The sequence below is a fragment of the Euprymna scolopes genome, chromosome 29 (assembly GCF_053919585.1).
Source record: "Euprymna scolopes isolate OS-2025 chromosome 29, ASM5391958v1, whole genome shotgun sequence".
NCBI classification, from domain to species: Eukaryota; Metazoa; Mollusca; class Cephalopoda; order Sepiida; family Sepiolidae; genus Euprymna; species Euprymna scolopes.
The window spans coordinates 25,338,880-25,358,445 of record NC_136510.1 but is presented as its reverse complement, the minus strand read 5'-3'; the positions used below and the strand labels follow the sequence as shown (position 1 = coordinate 25,358,445).

The 19,566-nt window shown below is 36.6% G+C and overlaps 1 long non-coding RNA gene across 1 annotated transcript; it reads left to right on the top strand.

The window, feature by feature from the left end:
• The first annotated feature begins 6,675 nt into the window (after positions 1 to 6,675).
• LOC145252551 (uncharacterized) lies at positions 6,676 to 12,382 on the top strand. The gene is made up of 2 exons (XR_013863616.1): positions 6,676 to 7,027; positions 11,319 to 12,382. It is a non-coding gene; the product is annotated as an uncharacterized LOC145252551 (long non-coding RNA).
• The last annotated feature ends 7,184 nt before the right edge of the window (positions 12,383 to 19,566 follow it).

Below are 19,566 nucleotides of genomic sequence, written 5' to 3'. Positions count from 1 at the left end.
AAAACTATACAAAATACTGTTAAAACCCCACTGAATATATGTCAGCCCATGTCATGGTGATATATATTGAGCGCGTTTCTAACAGCATTTTGTATAGTTTTTTTATTTTAACTCATTTTCCTAAACTTACCTTGTTCAAGAGAGTCCGGCGCCATTTTAAATTTTCCAATACATCGGTAAACACTGTTTTTCGAGCTGAATAAACATGTTACATTAAATAAAAACACTACAAAATTATCCAATTAGGTAGAAAAGTAACTTATCTTGATTTTGATAACATTAATTTGTTATATATTTTAATTTTTAACACTTTTTTGAATCTCCGAAACCATAAATAAATGTTGCATCTCTTTACCTGTTTTATAAGTATTTTAATGGTAGGTGCTTCAATGAACTACAAGCTCTTGTACCCTCCTCTACATAAATACCTCCTCCCGCCCCCAACAAACACCAAAATCCCACCCCTACATAGTAGAGATCCCCAGATGCCAGAAAGTCTTCTAGTCTAATAGTTTCTTTCCTAGGACTGCTAGACTTTGGAATTCCCTTCCGGCTTCCTACTTCTTTGACTGTACTGACATGAAGAAGTTCAAGTGTAGTGTGAACAGAGATTTTGCTGCCCAACTCCCTACATAGTATCCCTGCCAATTATGTCCCAGATAGTAGCCCCATACATCAAAGTGACACTGTTCCTTCTTTGGTATGAAAATTTAATAAAAACTATAACACGCCAATACTGAAAAGAAACCAGTCAGAAAAAAAAAAAATAAATAAATAAAATTATGCACTATATTTTCAATATATAAGTATGTATTTATTTGCTTCCTCACCAAAGCAAAATAGGCACAAAGCCGTTTTTAATGTGGGGTAAATACCAGCTCCCCTAAAAGTAGGCAAAAAGGGGGCACTCTAGTTACCAAAAATAATAATTGTCCCAGTATAGAGGGTTTCCCCTCCATTGACTGGTACAAATTATCTTTAGTGCAGCATCTGCAGAACAGATGGTGTTTATTTGCTCCCCCACCGAGCAAATTAGGCACAAGGCCGATTTTTAATGTGAGGAGTGAAGGGAGGGGGAAGGGAAAAAGGGGACCAGCTCCCGAGAGGTGGGAAATGGGAGCTGGTTAATGGTCAGGCATGTGGGGTTGCCCCCACATCTGGTCCTTGCTAGTCATAGCTAGTCATAGCTTGCAGCATCTGCCGGAACAGATGGTATTTATTTGCTCCCCCACCGAGCAAATTAGGCACAAGGCCGATTTTTAATGTGAGGAGTGAAGGGAGGGGGAAGGGAAAAAGGGGACCAGCTCCCGAGAGGTGGGAAATGGGAGCTGGTTAATGGTCAGGCATGTGGGGTTGCCCCCACATCTGGTCTTTGCTAGTCATAGCTAGTCCCAGCTTGCAGTATCTGCCGGAACAGATGGTGTTTATTTGCTCCCCCACCGAGCAAATTAGGCACAAGGCCGATTTTTAATGTGAGGAGTGAAGGGAGGGGGAAGGGAAAAAGGGGACCAACTCCCGAGAGGTGGGAAATGGGAGCTGGTTAATGGTCAGGCATGTGGGGTTGCCCCCACATCTGGTCTTTGCTAGTCATAGCTAGTCCTAGCTTGCAGCATCTGCCGGAACAGATACTACACTTTGATCCCGACCCGAAGGCCAGATATTTATTTGCTCATCCACCGAGCGAATTAGGCACAAGGCCGATTTTTAATGTGGAGAGAGGAAGGGAGAAGGGAGACCAGCTCCCGAAGGGTGGGAAATGGGAGCTGGATAGTGCCGATTGGTATGAAGGGTTGCCCCTACATTGACCAAGGTCTGATATGTGGGGTTACCCCCACATATGGTCTTTGCTTGCAGTATCTGTTCCGGCAGATACTACATTTTGAGATATTAAATCTTTTATTCAGGCAAAAAAAAAAAAACATGAACAAAAAACTTAGGCACAAGGCCAACTCAAAAGGGGGGCAGATGGGGGTCGTTGGTCATCCTTGTCATTCTAGAACTAAGCAAAAGTTTCTTAGCTAGAATCTTCTTTCACCATAATACCGCATTTGCCTTTTCGTACGTGGGGACGTCCTACTTGGCACCCAATTGTTTAAAACGTTTTATTTCCGTGTAAAAACAAAAGATAACAATGATGATACGATAATTCATTTTTGTCGAGGGCGGGGGGGGGGGAGTGGTTAGTAGAACCCTCCCAATCTCGTCTAGATACTACACTTTGATCCTGGCCCGAAGGCCAAGAACAGAAAAAAAGGCAAGCCTCTTTTCTATTTTCAATATATATATCGGCAGCTCCCGTTACTCTCACTTCTCTTTATTTGTCACTCAGTCCTCATTTTTTAATGAGTGATTTTTCTGACAGAGGGAGAAGAAAAAGCTGTATGCTAGGTTGGCAGTATTTTGCGTGAACAGTTGACAAATGGCAGAAATTTTCTGTTTCTATGTCTATCTTTGTAGCCATGTCATTAGTAAGGGTGCTGGAGGTAAACGTTTTATCTGGGCTGACGTTATCCGCCTGATAGTCAGGGACCCGAACCTTGGATTAACCACTAAGGAGGCTGTCCTATCAGCAGCTGCAAAGTACTGGGGCTGCTGTATTGCCATTTGGTGAATGGATTCTGGACCATGCAGTAGCATCTGGTGGGGCCTCTCGATGCCATATTAGTGGGTAATTGTTATGGCTTTACCTTATGTTCTACAAAAAAAAAAAAATTCTTTGTTACTTTTCTCTTAGTTTCCCCTCTCTGTCCTGCTCTAAGCAAGTCTGATGACCTAGTCCACAAACTCCAAAATTCCATCATGACAAGTTTCAATAAAAAATACACGATTAAACCCGGATCTGAAACTTCCAATGTAGACCCCCACTACCATGTCTCCTTCTCCAACATCAGGGGTCTACGTTCTAACCTTCCAGAGGTTGAAGCCCAATTACAGGAGACTAAACCAGACCTTTTATTTTTAAGCGAAACTGGAATTGGACAGACTATTTCCCTAAATGAGTTCGTGATTAAAGGATACTCTAACCTAACTTCCAAATCTGACCCCCAAGATCGTCATGAGCATGGAATATGTGCCTATATAAAAGATGGCTTTCCATGTGGTAGGGACATCTCCAGAGAAGATCCTAACTTACCCTATATGTGCTTCCGAGTAGCACTAGCTCACACTACGGCATTTATATTTACTCTCTATCGCCCCCATAACAGCGGAGTTACTATCTTTAAAAGCATATCTGAGAAAATTGACCAAGTTCTATCAGCATATCCTTCAGCTAACATTCACGTGTGTGGAAACTTCAATGTTCACTATGTGGAATGGTTGATCCACTCAAACAAGACCGATGATGAGAGGAGGTTCTGTCATGATTTCTCCATTGCTTATGACCTCACTCAAATTGTTCACGAACCCACCCGTGTGCCCGACAATGACGGCCAGTATGCGAGTCTCCTAGACCTTTTTCTTACAACTTGCCCTGAACTATGTTCAGTTTCCGTTCTGTCTCCTCTTGGATCTTCTGACCACTCAGTTGTATCAATTAAGATAAAAATGGAATGTAATAAGTCCTTAGATGTACCTCTCCATCGTACAGTATATCGATACACTATGGCTGACTGGAATAGTTTCCGTACATTTATATCGGATCTTCCTCTGTGTTCCATGTTTAAAAAGGATGTGTCATCTATAGTATCAGACCTGACGGAATGGTTAATTGTAGGTATAGACCATTTCATACCTTCGAAAAAGTTCCAGCAAAAACCTAACAGCCAGCCATGGTTTTCTCCAGAATGTGCTGCTGCTATTGCGCACAGAAATCACTTTTTCCACTGCTTCCAACGTAATAGATGTATGGAAACTAAAACCGCTTTCAGGACTGCCAGCAACCATTGTAAGAAAGTAATAAAGAACGTAAGAGAGTTGTATGCTCAGTCCGTCAAGTCCAAAGTAGCTGAGCAGCGGTTTGGTTCCCACCAGTTTTGGCAAATAGTGAACAGAATCCTGAACAGAAGCGTGTGCTCTATCCCAACTATCATCAATGGACCTGAGTTAATCTCGTCAGCATCAGACAAAGCCAAACTCTTTGCCAAGAACTTTGCAGCTAATTCTACCCTTTGCGACCAAGGCCGCCAACCCCCAATATTTCCTCCTGTATCAGAAAATACGCTATGTGATATACAAATATCTGTATGTGATGTTGCGAAGCTAATCAAAAACCTTGATTCCAGTAAAGCAATGACGGTATTCTAATTACAGTACTCAAAAAACTTCAACCAGAACTAGTGCCCATACTTACAAAACTGTTTAAACATGGTCTTAAGGAGAATTGCTTCCCATCACCCTGGAAAATCTCATCAGTATGCCCTGTATTTAAGAATTCAGGTGATTGTTCATCCTCCTCTCAGTTCAAGCCAGTAAGTCTCCTGTGCGTCATGAGTAAGTTGCTGGAATCTGTTAAATAGAGATGTAATCAACCATCTCGCCAAAAATAACCTTCCTAGTGACACACAATATGGTTTCCATTCTGCTAGATCTACAGCAGATGTGCTTACAGTTATATCTTATAGGATTAGCGAATCTTTCGACAGAGGCAACCTTTCTAGGGCAATTGCTCTTGGCATATCTAAGGCCTTTGATAGAGTATGGCATAAAGGTTTACTTCACAAGATCTCCAGCTATGGTATAGCTGGAAATGTCTTCTCAATTATTAAATCATTTCTCTCTGATAGGTTCATAAGAGTAGTAGTTGATGGGCAAAAATCAGAAGCTCACAGTATTAATGCTGGTGTCCCTCAGGGGTCCATCCTGGGCCCAACTCTTTTCTTGATCTACATGAATGATCTTCCAAATCACATCCTTACATCATTTGTAGACATATGCTGACGACACTACCATTTATGGTAGCACATCTAAGACAGTAAACGACCAAGTTCTCTTATCCTGATCACGTTGTACAATGGGGAAAAGAGTATCTGGTTACTTTTAATGCATCTAAAACCAAGCTTCTCTCTTTACATCATCAACGTTCTGATCCCCATCTGGCATCAATTAAAATGAATGGCTCTCGTCTTGGGGAGGCCTCACGTTTTGACAGGCTTCTGGGCTTGACCTTTACTCCTGATCTTAAATGGAATACGTACATCAAATCTGTTGCCAAGGCCGCTGGAAAAATGGTCGGATCCTTCTATCGATCCAGTAGATATCTCACTGCTGATGCAATTCTCTATCTATATGAGAGCCATATACGTCCAAGGATGGAATACTGTTGCCACACATGGGAAGGAGCTGCTAGAAAAGACTTGTTTTGCCTTGATAGGGTTCAAAATAGACTTTGTGGTCTGGTGGGAGATGTCTTTTTCTCTTCCTTGCAACCTCTATCTCACAGAAGAGATGTTGCGAGTTTGTCTCTGCTTTATCGTTATTTTCATGGAAAGTGTTCGACTGAGCTTCAATCTATGGTCCCCCCTCGCCAAACTTTCACAAGAAACACTCGACTAGCTGAAAACACTATCAATAATTCCCCCCCTCCACTCTTAATCTGTGCCTAAACCTAAACATAGATTCCATGATCAAAGCTTCTTTCTTAGAACTGCACGCCTGTGGAATTGTCTTCCGTTTTCCTGCTTTCCGGCTGTTTATAGTATGGTTGTCTTCAAGTCCAACGTAAGCAAGTTTCTGATGAGCCGTTCCAGTTAAGTTAACAAATTGACCGAACTTCCATTACTATCGATTACTATATTGTCCTTTTGACTACTGTACACTCTTTAACCTTTATCCTTGATTGGCCTATCGGCCTTGATAAGTGGTGACGCCTATGTAAAAAAAAAAAAAAAAAGTAAAGAAACATAAAAACAGTTGGAAACTGTTACGAACAAGGGACGATAATCATTCAGTCACTGCAGTGTTCGACTTTTCGATCTTCATAAAAGTACTTCTTTATTGTAACGAAATCCGCCGGAAAATTGAGTTGGGTTTGTGTTACTATACACACATAGATTCGACAAAATGGTTAAAAAAAAACCAATATATAACAAATAAATGTTATCAAAGGCAAGATAAGTTACTCTTCTACCTATGTGGAAAAGTTTTTAGTGGTTTTACTTATTTTAAAATGTGTAATCGCTTCGAAAATCATGCAGTGTTTATCCATATATTTGAAAAAGAAAAATGGCGGCATGCTCGCTGTTAAACACGGAAGGTTTGGGAAAACGAGTTTAAACAAAAAAATTATATAAAATACTGTTAGAAACTCACTCAATATATGTTACCGTGACATAGGCGGACATATAGTCAGTGGGTTTCTAACAGAATTTTGTATAATTCGTTTGTTTGAATTCATTTTGCACAACTTACCGTGTTCAACAGCGAGTATGCCGCCATTTCCCTTTTTCAAATATATAGATTAAACACTGCATGATTTTCGAACCAATTACACTTTTTTTTAAAGTGAGTAAAACTACTAAAAACTTTTCCAGTTAGGTAGAAGAGTAACTTATCTTGCCTTTAATAACATTTATTTGTTTTTTTGACAAATTTTTCGAATCTATGTACAGTAATACAACTCATTGAGTTTTCATTAAAAAAAAAAAAAAAAACATAACTACAGGGTGGGTCTGGGTCACAGGGAAAAGGGTGGGTCAGTGGGTCACGGGAAACGGATGTTTTTAGAACACTCTTGTTCTCATTGAGTACTGGATAAGGAGTGGAGAAGGTAGTCTTTAACCCTACTTAAGATGCCGTTTTGTTTGTTGTTATTTGTTTATCTTTTACATTAAATTTTGTTTTAGTTTGTAATTGATTTTGAATTGCTTTTCGGGTTTGTATTACTGTACACATAGATTCGAAAAAGTTGTCAAAAAACAAATATATAACAAATAAATGTTATCAAAGGCAAGATAAGTTACTTTTCTACCAAACTGGATATATTTTTTGTGTTTTTATTCAATATAACATTTATTCAGCTCGAAAAACATGCAGTGTTTACCGATGTATTGGAAAATTCAAAATGGCGGCCGACTCTCTCTTAAACACGGTAAGTTCGGGAAAAGGTGCTATAAATAATAAACTAGACAAAATACTATTAAAAACCCGCCGAATATATGTCAACCTATGTCACGGTAATATATATTGAGCGAATTTCTAACAGTATTTTGTCTAGTTTATTATTTATAAGACCTTTTCCCGAACTTACCGTGTTTAAGAGAGAGTCGGCCGCCATTTTGAATTTTCCAATACATCGGTAAACACTGCATGTTTTTCAAGCTGAATAAACATGTTAAATTGAATAAAAACATGAAAAATATATCCAGTTTGGTAGAAAAGTAACTTATCTTGCTTTTGATAACATTTATTTGTTATATATTTGTTTTTTGACAACTTTTTCGAATCTGTGTACAGTAATACAAACCCTGCTTTTCTTTAAAAACATTTGTTTCCCGTGATTCACCCTGTACTTACTTTTTGGGTTGCTATTACAATCCAGAGATACGAAAAAGTTGTCAAAAAAAAAAATTAAAAAAAAAAAATACATAAAAAAATACATAAATGTTATCAAAGCCAAGATAAGTTACTTTTCTACATAACTGGATAAATTTTTAGTGTTTTTATTTAATGTAAAATATTTATTTAGTCTGAAAAACAAGTAATATTAAATGCTACAAAAAATGGCGATGACGTCTCTTTACACCTTTGAGGTCTTCTTCTTCGTCTTCTTCTTCTTCATGATGATCACGGACTCCTTGCTCAGACCAATGTGATTCTTCCTCTCCAGAGTTTCCTAGCTACCTCAGATCTTTAAGTTCACAGTTGGCGTTGCTTGCTGCTATCTGCTGGATGTACGTGGATCTAGGTCGTCCTTTGCTTGCGCGTCCGTGTCGTGGAGTCCATAGCAATACATCACTCATCAATTCATGCTTGCTTCTCAGACAGTGACCGTCTTGATAATCACTAAATAAAAGAAATGGTGGTAGAAACTCGCCACATAAATATCATAGTAATATTTATTGGTTCTAGACGTTGTATCAAAGTTTACAGTTACCCAAAGGTGCTGAGTTCAATCCTGAACGAAGGCAGTGAAAAAGTAGCATTCAAAACAGAGAATCAGCCTAGCTGGAGTCCGAACACGGTACCCCCGTAATAATAATAAAGGGTTGGGTTCGAGACTCCTAACAAACGGTTCCCCAGTTCGATACAAAACACCTGACGAAGGCCGGAGGGCAAAACGGCCGAAACGTTGTGACAATAACAACCAAGATGAGGAAGTCAGTCCGACAATCTCAATCAATGAAAACACCTCATCTAAAAAATACAGACAATTACTATTTATTGGGTGGGTTTCTATCTTCATTTTGTTTTATTTCTTATTTTGCAAGTTTTTGTCAAGGCTTCAAAGACATCGCAGCCATTTTTTTTCTTGTTCTTTAGTAGCATTCAATATTACTGGTTTTCCAAATCAACCAAACATTTTACATTTAAATAAAAACCTCTGCGGATTGTAATACAAACCCTACTTTTTTTTATTAGTTTTAACAATAAACAATGTTATTCTTTTTTTTTTTCATAGGCATCACCTATGGCATCAAGGCCTTGAGGCCACTCGAGGATAAGGGTTAAAGAGTATACATTAGTCAATTGGGCAATATAGTAATCGTTAGTAATGGAAATTCGGTAAATTTGTTAACTTCAATTGAACGGCTCATCAAGAACTTGTTTACATTGGACTTGAAGACAACCATATTGTAGTCAGTTGGAAAGCAGGAAAACGGAAGACAGTTCCACAGGCATGCAGTTCTAAGGAAGAAGCTTTGTTCATAAAATCTACGTTCTGATTTAAACACAGATAAAGAGTGGGGGAAATTATTGATAGTGTTTTTCAGCTAGGCAAGTGTTTCTTGTGAAAGATTGGCGAGGGGGGCCATAGATTGAAGCTCAGTCGAGCACTTGCCATGAAAATAACGATAAAGCAGAGACAAACTCGCAACATCTCTTCTGTGAGAAAGAGGTTGCAGGAAAGAGAAAAGGACATCCCCTACGAGGCTACAAAGTCTATTTTGAACTCTATCAAGGCAGGATAAGTCCTTTCTAGCAGCTCTTGTTCAGATGTGGCAACAGTACTCCACCTTGGATGTACCTGGCTCTTATATAGATAGAGAATTGCATTAGCAGTGAGATATTTACTGGATCGCTAGAGGAATACCACCATTTTTCCAGCTGTCTTGGCAACGGATTTGATGTATGTGTTCCATTTCAGATCTATCCTTGTAGCCATGTCACTAGTAAGGGTGCTGGAGGTAAGCGTTTTATCTGGGCTGACGTTATCCGCCTGATAGTCAGGGACTCTATTTGCCATGTCACAATTAGTTAAATATTTTTTGAATATTACATAGAACACGTATTTCCATTATTCAAAGAAAAAAAAGGCACTTCTACACTATTAGGACAAAATTTTGAAAACCGTAAAACTGAAAACAATGGCGTCTACGTATTCCTTGTATTTTTAAGATGATTATATCCAAAAATTACGAAAATTGATAATGTAAAAAATTATTTATTAAAGAAAATAAAAAAAAATAGAATTTGATGAAAACGATCGTAAGACACAGGAGAGTTCAAAAGGGAGGTATTTTTCCATTTCTATTTAAACAAGATGGCGACAATTTTTCATCTGCTACCACGATTAAAGTTGTTGTTTTTTTTTGTTTTGTTTTTTAATAATTCAGTAATATTCAGGTAATTTTGAAAGCTACCATTGTAACTTATTAGAATTGAGAAAAAATAAGTTGAAACCAATGTTTTTTTATCTGAAAACTCCATTTATTCATTTTATTATATCGTCCCTATCTATATATCTGTGAAAGTGTTTGTCTGTCTGTCTGTGTACATTTCCCTACACAATAACTCTGTCAGTTTTCAGTCTACAGACTCAAAATTTGATATACAGGGTATTGCGATTTGAGAAAATCTTTTGTAATCAGTTAGCGGCCGGAAATTTGCCTGTCAAGGGGTCAAAGTTCAACGATTTGACTTTTGAAAACTCCACCAAACTCCTCTGCCAATTCTGGGTGTAAACACTTGAAATTTTAGATGTAGGTTCCTTGGACATGAATCTAACTTAATAACTTAATTTGAGCCCAAAACAAATGTTAAGGGGTCATAATAGGGGTCAAAGTAAAAAAATATTTTACTTCTGCGGTCTCTACCAAATTACTCAGACAATTTCTGGTCTAAACACTTGAAATTTCACATAAAGGGTATTCAGAGATAGGGTAAGCTTTTTAATCAGTTTGGGTTGAAAATTTGAGTTACCAATATATAAATGTATGTATGTATGTATGGTGGCATGTCTGCCTAAAACTTTCGACAGAGACAACGAATTTTTACAAGATCAGTATCGTTTTGAAGTTTGACCTTTCAGACGACAAATATCAGAAAATTGGCTAAAAACATTAATATCTTCACCTTCAACTGGGCACTTTTTTACAGGGGGGGGGTCACTTTTTTCGCCGATATTTTCGAAAGTCATCCTCTCCTTTCGATTGTCTAGCCTTAATTAAAACGTACTTCCGGTTTGGTGGTGGTCGTAACAGCAAAGACGTCAGGGTTTTTTCTCCGTTTTTTTCCTCCTTTGTGGTATGGGTTCGAGCCTGCCTTCCTACTACCACTATTTTTTTTTTTTTTTGCTCAACATACACCTCCAAACACCAGAGCAACGCCGGGCACTTATGCTAGTAATGTAGAAGCGCTGAAAAAAAAACCCCAATGATTTTGCCATGTTTGTTTTGTTACATGTGACAGAAACACAATGGAAATATCTCATAATTTGAATTAAGTTTTTGAGTTTTGAAAAAATGAATTACCTCCCCTGCTAATATGCGCGTTCTTCAGTTATTATGTAAGCTAAAATTGTTCATTTTTTAGAAAACACGTATTTCCATTAATCAAAGAAAAAAAAAAAAAACGATTTCGGCCATATTTGTTTTGTCATGTGACGTAAACACATAAGGAAATAACTTGTAGTGACTGCTACATATGGCAGGAACATTTCATAGCCATCACCGTTTTCAACACACACGCATATGAAGAATGCACAAGTTCATAACGGGGGAATTTTAACGCCTTCCAAGGGCGGAATTATTTTTAGATTCAGGCTCAGGGAAGACAAGAGAAAAAAAAACGACACTTGTACAGTTTAATCAAGACATTAAAAAATGAAAATATCGAAAAAAAAAAAAAAAGGTTATATTGTACGCATCCGTTTTGAACTGAAGATCTCCGAAAAAAAATTTAACTTAATTTGATCGAGTTTTTTTTTTTTTTTCTTACAGCAGGAAAACATGTTTTTATGACAGCACGTTGAAGGTAGACATCTTTGAATTAAAAAAATTTTTCTTTGAATTTTTAGAACATGCCACGGGGAGATAACTTAATTTAAAGCGCCGACACTCCCTCCCCATCTTTAATACTAGCTTTTTTTTTTCCTAAGAATCAAACCTTTTGCTCGGTATCATAACAAATTGTTTTTTCGCTGTAAAAAAAAAAAAAAACTACTTGATGAAATTAAGTGAAATTTTTTTCAGAGAATTTCATTCCATACCGAATATGTACAATGTAAACATTTTCGATATTTTCATTTTCTAATATCTTGATTAAACTGCACAAGTACCAAAAAAAAAAACTAGTCTCACACAAACACACATTCACATTTCAAGCTATATTACTTGTCGCATACATATGCGCACATAAACGTACATATATTGACGTTCGCGTACATACACACACATTCACGTGTATATACACAAACGCTAACGTACACACATGTACTCACACACGCACGCATGGACAACGTCACTTCCCCTTTCAAAGGAAATCCACATATGTGCAAAAGACACTCCGGAAACGAGTATAAAAGGAAGAGCAATAAGTGACTCCTTTTTTTCGGCCCAGCTTTTGAGCTGGTCGGTCTACGGACCGACCGCATGCCTTTTCGGCATGCGCGCGCACACGCGTACCTCACACCACTTGCTACTATGTGGGACAAAAAGCTAACAGACCGTACGTACACATTCACACTCTTTCTCTATCTACTACTGGTCCCTGAGAACACCTTCGCGTAGCTGACTGCTAACTGGCGTCAACCTTCTATCCTCTTCTTTGTCTACACGCTGGACTATCATTCCAATTTCCACTACATCACTCACTTCTCTTCCCACGCGCAAACAAACGATAGTAACCCAAACGTGAGATGAAAACACATTTCCTTTTTCCTTCTACAATGCCAGTCCTCTACGAACGATGGTTACACCCGCACGGACATACGGACATGAACACGTTATATCTAAAACGTTCATTCTTTCAACAGTAAATAAACGACGTTTATCTTATACATCAATTGAGTTTTTGTTTCCTTCAATTCCATTCGTTTCATTATTTTCTTGTAGCGAGTTAGGGTATTATTATATCCTGGTCCACAACAATACAAATGTTCTTGAACATTCCAGCCTGATTGCTTTATCCCTATGCACGGAACGCAACATAGTTCCTTAATTAATGTGTGTTGGGTGGCTAAATCACGACATTGTGACTTTGCACGTTCTAATACACATGAGTGTTGAAACGGTGGTTGCTACAAAAATGTCTCTGCCGAAGATTTGTTCCAGCCGTATGTAGCAATCACTACTTGTGGATATTTCATAATAATAATCATAATAATAATAATAATAATAATAAAAAAATGGGTTCTTCTTTATCTGAGAGTACATCTTTCAAACTCCTTGGCCTAACGTTCACAGGAAACATGAGTTGGAACAATTACATTGAAGGCATTGCCAGGGCCGCTGCAAAAAAGGTGGGCTGTCTTTACCGTGCTAGAAAACTACTAACACCCGAAAGTATCCTGTACCTCTATAAGGCCACCATTCGCCCATGTATGGAGTATTGCTGTCACATCTGGGCTGGTGCATCTGCTACTAGTCTCTCACTCCTTGACAAGGTTCAAAAGAGAGTCGCAAACCTGATAGGCCCTGAACTGGCATCTAAGCTTCAACCTCTGTCCCATCGACGAAATGTTGCATCCCTCTGCTTTTTCTACAAGTATTTTAGTGGTGAATGCTCTGACAAACTGCAATCACTTGTGCCCCCACGACGTGAGCACCCTCGACAAACCCGACAGGCTGCTAAATCCCACCCCCACACTGTAGAGATCCCTAGATGTAAAAGATTTTTTACTCCAATAGTTTCTTTCCCAGAACCGCTAGACTCTGGAATTCCATTCCAGGTCCCTGCTTCCTTAACAGTACTGACGTGAAGAAGTTCAAGTGTAATGTGAACCGACATCTTGCTGCCTAAATCCCTACATAGTACCCCAGTAGTTGTTGCCCCTGATAGTAGCCCCCTACACCAAAGTGGCAATTTGCCTTGTTTGGGGTAAAAAAAAAAAAAAAAAAAAAAAAAAAAGAAGTTATTGTACCTATTTACTATGCCTCCCCACGGGACAGAATTAGACACCAGGGTCGTTTTTTAACGTGGAGAAAAGGTACAAAAATAAAAATTGTCTCAGTCGTGAAGGATTTCTCCTCCACCGAAAGAGAACAAGAAAATGAAGTGCAGCATCTGAAGAACAGATGGTATTTATTTGCTCCCCCACCGAGCAAATTAGGCACAAGGCCGATTTTTAAAGTGAGGAGTGAAGGGGAAATGGGGACCAACTCCCCGGGGAGTAGGGGAGCTGGATAGTGACAATTGGTATGAAGGGTTGCCCCTACATTGACCAAGGTCTTATATGTGGAGTTGCCCCCACATATGGTCTTTGCTTGCAGTATCTGCCGGAACAGATACTACACTTTGATCTTGACCAAAATTGTAGTGAAATTCAAAAATTGAAATATTGAATTTTAAGTGAAACCAATCGTATCTATTAATTCGTCATGTTGCAGTAATAAAAAATATCTAAAAATTACGAAAAATATAGATAGAAAATCAATTATTAATGAAAATAATTTTTGAAAAAATTTCAAATGTGCATATAAATAACCAGCATCAATTCAGGGGAAGTAACTCTGTCCGTTCTGTTACAATTAAGGGTGAATGTCACACAATCATCTATTTGTACAAAGTACATGTTTCATGTAACAATGCAGTAATATTTAACTAATTCTTGTCCTTTTGTCTAAGAGCAAAGCGTAGTATCTGTTCTGATACTACACTTCACCTTTTTTGTCCTCAGTGATTGGAGGAGAAACCATTCTACACGGAGGCAATTTTTATTTTTGTTCCTATCCAGAGTGCCTCTTTTTGGGGAGCTGGATTTTCCTCCACAATAAAAACCGACCTTGTGCCTAACTCTGCTCTCGTAAGGAGGCAAGTAAATAGGAACGTTGCTTATTGTTGAAACTGGTAAAAACAGTAAGTAGTTATCATTGTTATTTTTAATGAAAACTCATCTTTTCGGATGTCAGATTTCACTACTATAAGGAAGAAGGAACAAAAAAAAAATGTGTTTCTATAGGAGGGGACCCATATTGCTCGAATGTTTACAAATGTCGATTTAGGGAATAAACCAGGGTGCTTATTTAGTTTTGCCCCAGTAGTAAAAATATAATTACACAACTGTTAGTTCACATCCCACGACGTTGGATGAACACGTGTTACTGATAGCAAGATGCCATATTGATTATCCGGTGCTTGTCTATGAATGGGCCGAAAAAAAAATTTTTTACAAGAAAAATCTAAAAAATATCTATATAATGTACGTACTTGTCACTGCATGGAGATGTCATATGCCAAAAATGACGTAATTTGATCAAGTGTTTTGTTTTTTTTTATTTAAGAAAATCAAATATTATCACACGGTTTATTGACAATTTGCTCCATGCTATCTTGTTTGAAGCTAACGACACTAACGATACCTGGTGGAAATATGGAATCAACAAGAGCAGACAATCATTTTCTTAAAAAAAAATATACTTGATTGATTTATTTTGTATATTTTCATCTGTTTTTCATGTTCGCTTATTAAAGTCTGTTTTCAAACGAAAAAAAACTCCAGTGTTTTCGACTTTCTTATCATTAAAAGAAGTCAATTTATTTCTATATTAAATAAGTTAATTTATTTTGTATTTGTATTATAAAAAAAATGTTTTCAACATTTAAGAAAAGAAAAAAGTCGATTGTCTGCCCTTGTTGATCCCATATTTCCGCCAGTTGTCGTTAGTGTCAATAACTTTCAAACAAGATGGCGTGGAGCAAATCTTTGATAAACCTTGGGATAATATTCGATTTTCTTAAAAAAAAACACTTGATCGATTTATGTGATATTTGGAATATGACATCTTCATGCAGTGACAAGTACATACATTATAAAGATTTTTTTCAGATTTTTCTTGTAAAAAATTTTTTTGGTCCCATTTATAGACAAGCACCAAATATCCACTTGAGACAAGAGAAATAACTAAATATATAGAAGGCCACCAAGTTCGATAACTCTAACTTTAACAACAACCTCTTCATTATATTCATACCTGCTAGGTTAAAAAAGGGATGCAATTACACTATAATACCGAAATTCGAAATTTTAATATTGATATTACATAAGGGCTGTCCCCTTTTCATGTAAATAAAAAAATAGGGAATTAGTTGAATGTAAATATGAAATAGGATAGTCAAGGATTCTAAATTGCAAAGTTAGACTTGGAATTGAGAATTCCAATCATAAGTTAAAATAAACACAGAATGTTATTATAAATGGAATGTCCACTAAATTGTTGATTTCTGCTAAAATATTAAATAAATACAAATTTGGCTGGAAACTATTCACATTCTTAGAAAGAATGCATAATAAAATATGGGTTACAGAATTAGACAAGTAGGTTAAATTCCTTTGTAAAACAACAAAGAGAATAGGAAATTTCCTGGTCGTCAGAAATGGTTTCAAAAACGTGCAAATCGCGTATGTTGGAAACACGTGAGTTATGGTCACGTTGACCAGACATATGTGTGATTTCTCACTATAGGAAAGAGTTTGAAGTTAGTTGGGGGAATCAGATCAGTCAGATCAGAGAAGCAGAGAGGTTCAGATCGATTCTTGGTTAGAGTCAAGGCAATCTCTGGGAGCGAGAGGGTTTAGAAATAACCATGTAACAACTTTGAATCCCTGAAATACAGAATCATTTCCGACCGGTCGAAGAATAAATGATTATCATGTTTTTTATGACTGCCGTCTTTCTGTGTTCATCATTACGAGAAAGGTAACGTGGTTATATTATATGTACAACTATCAAACGTAAATATATATATATATATATATATATATATATATATATAATATGAGCATATCACAACACTCAACAACATGAACACTCCTAAGACTGTCTCTATCACTCTAAGACTTACTAACATGAACAACAAATATGTCTTCTTTTCTTTTTTTTTACACGGTGGTCACCACTCATCAAGGCCCGGAAGCCACTCAGGGATAAGGGTTATTGCAAGTACAGTACGTTAGTGTGGAGATTTGATGAAGTGTTTACTTAAGGACAACGAAACATACTCAGATTTGGTACTTCAAAAATAACAGCAGTATGCAACATTGAATTTCAAGGCAAGCCAATGGGCTCTATTTAATTGTCGTACTACAGTAATGAATATATCAAAAAATTATGAAAAACGATAAGGTAGAAAAAAATATTAAAGAAAACATTTTTTAATGAAAATCAGCAAAAATAAAATGATAAAAAAAAACAAAAAACACCGGAGAGTTCCAAAAGGAGGTAGATAACATGTAACTACTGCCAATCTTAAAAAAATAAATTGTGCGTTTTGGCTTTTTTTTTTTTTTTTTCTTTTCTTTTTTTTTGCATAACTGAGTTACTTCCTTTGTTATTATGCCATGTGTTTGCAAAAAAAATAAAAAATAAAAATAATAATGCGATAATACTTAAGTACTTCTGACATGCAAATTAAGTTGATATCATTGCTTTTAGTTGCAATTGACACAAAAATCAGTAGATACCATTGTTTTGCTTTTTTTAAATCGATTTTTTTTTCATTTTCCAAATTTCGCTATTATAGTGTGGTTGCACCAAAAAAAGCTATACACTAAAATTTATACAAATTCATCCGGTATTTTTTTGATTTTAAAAGAATTAACTCAAATCATTCCCATACAAGTTTTGAACTTCATTCTTACTTTGGAGAGAGGGAAGAGTGTATGTTGATTTGTAAAATTTGAGTCATGTCCCTCTGGCAGTGACCTTAAGCACTATTTCTTTCTGATATTCTCTGAGCACCCTTGGGATAAACTTTGCGCAAATCTTCCGCATCTTCAGTTCCTTGTGAATGAGTGTATGTACAGTTCCCGCACTGACATCAAACTGTGCACTTACTGTCTCTATATATACACACAACGGTCCTTATCTATGAAATTCGTTATTTGGCCAATCAACTGTGGTGTTCTGACTTCCTTACTCCTTCCACACCTCAACATCCCTCACAAACTTCTTGCCTTCCTTGAATCTCTTATACCACTCAAAAACTGATGCTAGATTTATGCAAGATGGTCTAAAAGCAATCTGAAGCATTCCTTATGTTTCTGTGACATTTTCCAAGTTTAAAACAATTTTATTACATATCGTTTTTCTAAAGTGTCCTTACGTCCAGATTGCATTTTCGAAATTCACCAGCTGTGACGATCAGGTTTTAGTAGGGTGTATTCCAATTCCTGTAGTATCTATTCATTTGAAACTGAAATAAAAATTGGTCAGTCATCTCATAGTATGTATAGCATTAGCAATAACATACTGAATTTTGAAGAGTCTTCAGCAATTTTAAATGCCTGTGCAAAAAAAAGTATGGAAACTTATTGAAGACACCTCGTCCTTTTAAGCCAAAACAATATTACTTACTTAATTGTCATGTCGAAAATCGTAATATATCCAAAAATTACGAAAATTCATCGGGTAGAACAACTAAAAAAAGTCTAACCACCATTACGATCTAATATAAAATATGCTTTCTGGGTTATGTCCCCTGTTTCTGCAATATTCACGGTTAGTGTTCACAACTACAAAAAATGCAATTTTACCCAATTTTCTGTAAATATTACTTTTAACTATAAATAACTTTCTATTCAACTAATTTTCGTAATTTTTTGATATATTACTATTTTCGACATGGCAATTAAGTGATATTGTTTTTGCTTAAAACAACATTAAAAAAATCGATCTGTCGCCTCTCTTTGTAATAACTTTATGAGCATGACACTTTCACAATAGTTAAGCATTATAACTAAAGCATTAAACTATTGTGAAAGTGTTATGCTCATAAAGTTATTTTTCTTAAATTCTATTTGATCACCAGGAAAAAGAAAAGAAAAAAAAGACACAAACTTAGTACATGCCTGATAAAGACGTTGAAACTGAGTTGTCTTTACTTCTAGATAACTTAATATTTATTTTAACGTTGTATTGTCTTTTTAACTTACAAATTCTATTCAAAAGTTGAAAAACTTTCTAAAAAAAAAAAACAAAAAAAAAAACGAAAGAAAAAATATAGAAATAAAAATTTAGTTACTGATTTGATTACTAAACCTATTCTTAACACAGATAAGCGTCCTTACTATGCAATTTGACCACACACTGGTTAATCAAAAAATTTCTTCTTCCCCTTTGGGAATCAAGGTCATTAAACAGAGCCATAAAACAAATAGGGCTGGGTAAGAGTCTTTCCTATGTCCACTGGACATTATTAAGCATTAATAATCTTATCCCTCCTCTCTCTCCCTCGCTCCCCATGTTCACTAGACACCTCAGCATTGATGATCTTATCCCCTCTCTCTCCAATGTCCACTGGACACTTCATCATTGATAATCTTATATACTATATAGTTTACAGGGTTGCCAATTTAGCGCTAGATCTGGAGAGTTTGTTTGGAATCTCGCGGGTAAATTTTGGATCTAGCGGCTAGCGGTTTCTTTTTTCTCTAAAATCTGGAGATTTCGTTTTGAAGAAAAAAAAATTGCAAGCAAACATTAATTAGTTATACACAGCTAACAGCGGTCAGGTCGAAACAAGGCTAAAAAAAAAACGTTCAGTGTTTTAATATTCAACTGTAAATTTTGCCAAGTAGGTGTGAAGTGAACACTTCAAAATAGATAAGGGTTCAGGACGAACCGATGAAAGAAAATACAAATTAAACCGGGAGAGTCGATGATAAAAATCTGGGAATAGGATCCCTAACTTGTGGTCTTGTGGGCCTGTGGCCCTGTTTGTTTTATTTTTATCACTAAGAAAATAAGGGTTTGTGTTACTGTACGTACACATAGATTCGAAAAAGGTGTCAAAAAACAAATATATAACAAATAAATGTTATCAAAAGCAAGATATATTACTTTCCTACCAAACTGGATATATTTTTCGTGTTTTTATTCAATGTAACATGTTTATTCAGCTCGAAAACCATACGGTGTTTACCGATGTATTCGAACATTCAAGATGGCGTCTGATTCTCTCTTTAACACGGTAAGTTTGGGAAAAGGTGTTATAAATAAAAAACCGGATAAAATACTGTTAAAAACTCGC